The sequence below is a fragment of the Pteropus vampyrus genome, unplaced genomic scaffold (genome assembly GCF_000151845.1).
Source record: "Pteropus vampyrus isolate Shadow unplaced genomic scaffold, Pvam_2.0 Scaffold4, whole genome shotgun sequence".
Taxonomy (NCBI): Eukaryota; Metazoa; Chordata; class Mammalia; order Chiroptera; family Pteropodidae; genus Pteropus; species Pteropus vampyrus.
Window position 1 is genome coordinate 20,982,953 of NW_011888785.1, and position 4,231 is coordinate 20,987,183.

A 4,231-nucleotide genomic window follows, 5' to 3' on the forward strand; every position below is an offset into this window, starting at 1 on the left:
GAGATCATCAGATTTAAGTTATATTTGAAAATTGCCAGTGACTGTGGGATGCGATAAAAGAGAGGAGTGGAGGTTTGGGAATTTTGCAGCATGAAGATGTGAATTACCAGCAACTGAAATGGAAAATACAGGGAGGGAAAGTTGTGAGAGAAGAAGTTGAGTTCAGTTTTTTTTCTCCCCCTCTTTGATTGCCCCCCCTCTGCCCCACTATCACCCCTGACCTATGGATGTTGCTTTTTCCCCTTAAGAACTGGATCTCTGAAGGTGGGGCATCTCCTCCCACACACCCGGGGCCTGGTTCACCCTGGGCCTGGCCCATGGCTCCATCTGGGGCACAAACCCAGGACCATAGTATAATGGTTAGCATGTATAAAGCAGACATGCTAACCATTATACTATGGAGCCACCCTTGAATTCATGTGCATTGTGAACTACCTATTAAATATATGAGTGGAAATGTAGGTTAGGCTATTTGATGTGTGAGTCTGGGTTTTAGGAAAGACCTCAGAACAGAGATGGAGATTGGAGTAGAATGAGTTTATAGATTGTATTTAAAATATTTCAGCATTGTCCTTTTATGTACAAATAAATAGGTGTGGCAGATAATCAAAAATAAAATTTTAGAAACTCAGAACATTACAGTCAGTTCTAAAGATGTCTGTGGATCTCATTTCTTATAGGATTATGTCCAAAATTCTCCATTGTTATAAAATGTGATTAGCATAGAACTGTGTTTTTTTTGTATGTGACCCTTTTAGTCATTGTGTTAAAATTTGAACCAGGTGGGCTCCTAACGACTAGAGGTAATAAAAAATTTGGCAATTTTTGTGACTGTTAATGGTTTCTAAGTATCAGAAAATTTTAATAAAATAAGGACATGATCTTATCTCTTAACACAATATAGTCAATTTAGCAATAATTTTTATAAAGTTATTAACATGTGCCTATAATTAGCTCATTGATTGATCAATACTGAATTTTTAATATTGATTATATTGCCTTCAAGTTTGACTAAAAAGAACAAGATAGGCAGGATATTACTCTTCGAGGTTGTAAGAGTACTAGGTGCATAGTAAATGCTGAACAATTACTAACTGATTAATTGTTAATAAAATGATAATAATCTAATACAGAACAAAATTCAGGTGTCAGATTAAGATAATTGAGGATGAATTAAAATGTATTTAATAAAGATATGGAATGCAAACTAATCAGAATTGTAGCTAGAAGTACTAACTACACTGGTTGAATAATAAAAAACACGTGGAAGTTAATGTGAAAAATTACCAACACATTACTTTCAATTTTTAATGTCTAAGTTCTTGAATTCATCAACACAGTTTCTAATATATAAGCAATGTAGACGTGAACAGTGAAGAGTGGATTGAGTTTTAGTATAGACAATTATTTATTCAGCTATATACTTAGTATGCCATATTTCAGTGCATTTAAAAATTAAGTCTATTAAAAATTAAGTCAATTATTTGCCTTTTTGTAGCTTAGAAATTAAATGTCTCAATAAATATTCCTATCAAATATTACATATAATACATTTTTCCAGTAATATTAGACACAATTTTGGATAATTTATTAATATTTCTCACAAAGCCAGTATTGCCTCTTAAATGTTGACACTTGAAGCACATTTTAAATCTCATATTGTGAAAATGATACAAATTTTCAAATAATATTTTATAAATTAAAGATATATAAACTGAAAGGGTAAAATTTCTATTTGGTGACACTAGGTGGTGGTAGAACACTTTATAAAAGGTTGAGCACAGACTAAATCAATAAGGGCTGCAAAGATCAATAAAAATAAAATAGAAACAAAATACTCAGTGAGTAAATGTCTATCAATTTTAAACCAGTATTAAGTTTTCGAAGGCAGTGTTTGCTTAATTTATTATGAGCCTCTGGCAAAATAACTCCTTAGGTTTAAAATAAATTCCAGTACTGATCACAGCTCATGAGCCTTATACCCATTTCTCCTCCTACTACTAGTCACTTCCTAGAAAATGGGACACCAAGAACATTTTGTTTTATCAAATTTTTATTATAAATACAAGATTTAGAAACTTCTGCTAAGAATAAATTTACAATGTTTTTGTGATATCATATTCACAAAAGAAACATTAATTAGGGTAATCAACACATTCACAATATAGGAAGATATATGTTTATGCTGTGATAAGAGTATGTTTTTTTTTGACAAAGTACATCATAATAAAAATTATCATCGAATCAGTCCAAACTGTTTGGCTACACACAAATATTTGGAAAATAATAGTCATCTTAGTTTTTAAAAGTAAGCCAACCAAAGATTTTAATAAACTTTTGGAATTGTAGTTATCTCATAACAAGTAAAAATTTCTTATAACTTCCTTATTACGAAAATCTTTAGAGATTAAATGATTAGTTCAATATTGCTGAAATTAGAGGTCTTGTCAAGTATTCCTTCAAATACCATTTCTGACACATTTCCAATTTACTTGCCCTCATGTTATGAGTTATCTTTGATATCCAGCCATTTTTATTGTCCAGGGAAATAAACAGCATAGCCAACATCTGGATATGTACATTGCAATTCATACTAGAATATTATAAGTACACATCCAACACAAAGGTTGTAACTGTCTCCAAGGTACAGCCACTATTCTGTGGTCCACATCTGCATAGGTCTGAGATATATCACTTACTTTTGCAAAAATTGCATGGCCGTACAGGATACTTGACTTATTGTTAATGGTTCCTCTTTGTTTTAAATATTAGCATATATTGTTAAAATGAGTGAGACAATATTGTGGTCTGAAAAAGAAAACTAAGATTGAAGAATTAAATGAATATATCTGAAGAATAATTAGAAATATATTCCTGATGCCTTCTGATACATTCACTACAAAGTCAGGAAGAAATTTCAAATGGGGCATGTTCTTTCTGATCATCACTGGTAATACTACTTTACATTGATAGCATCACATAGACTTTCCTGTAATTGCTACTTCTCTGTCTAGAATCAGTCATTTTCCAAATGCAGTAATTGGAACACTGAAGCTGAGAAAGGTTCTATTAATAAAAGTTTTGTTGCCAAAGTTATGAAAATTCTTCATACTATACAGTGACATATCCCTACTATACAATTTGTTTGATTCACAATATATTTTAGGATGTTAAAGAATACCTTTAAGAAATCTGTTGAATTTTTTTCAGTTCAATATACAATTTATTTAATCCTAGAATTTATCTCTAGAGTACACATTTCTGGAACTAATACTTTCATTTTTGTCTCAACATTCAATCTGTTATGTTCTTTCCAATCTAAATTGTAGCATCTCTATATCCTCAGCATTACTTTCTGAGAAGTTATTGTTGTTGTTTTCTGTTTTGTTTTGTTTGTTTTTCAAGTGAGGCAAACCTTGATTGACTTCACAGATTGCAAGGAACTTGTCAGTTTACAATCCCTTATTTATTTATGTACTAATTTATTATTTATTTTTTACATTTACAGCACCTGGTCTTCCTTGGTGGTCTCCCACGCAAGTACTAACCATGCCCGACCCTGCTTAGCTTCTGAGATCAGGCGGGATTGGGCTTATTCAGGGTGGTATGGCCGTAAACTATCGTCGTTTTTTTTAATTTACTGTCATAATATTATCAGTGTCTCATTTTTTTTTTTTTACATTTCTTCACTATCTCAAGACACAAATTTTAAATGTATACATGAAAACAAAATTTTATCATGACTATAGTGCATATCTAATATGATTTTGATTTTATGTGATTTAAATATAACAGATCTTAACACAAGCATATAAATAGGTAAATTGCATAAGATCAGAAAATATTCAGCCCTCAAAAATTCAGTCATCTAACAAAACACAGTATAAAATAACCTATTTTTCAGCAATAAATTTTTTCATACTCTAACCCTGGTTTTGTCAATAAATTTCTCTCTACGCATATACATAAAATATCCATGCACTCACTTCCTACACTGTAGACAACAAATCAGGAAGGATAGGAGAAATTATAATCTGAAATCAATTCTCATAGCAAATTCATCATGGCCTTGTTATTTATATTATATTTACTTCCAGAAATTATTTTAGAGAAATTGCAATAAAATTCACATATTCAATACAACTGTTTAAAAAATCACAAAGATAAAGTTAATTACCTAAGTCTAACAAAGATAAGTTACTAATATAATTAAGCATTTTATTTTTAAATT

At 30.7% G+C, this 4,231-nt stretch overlaps 1 pseudogene; it reads right to left on the reverse strand.

Moving 5' to 3' along the window:
- Positions 1 to 3,499: 3,499 nt before the first annotated feature.
- LOC111742928 lies at positions 3,500 to 3,618 on the reverse strand (annotated as a pseudogene).
- Positions 3,619 to 4,231: the final 613 nt, after the last annotated feature.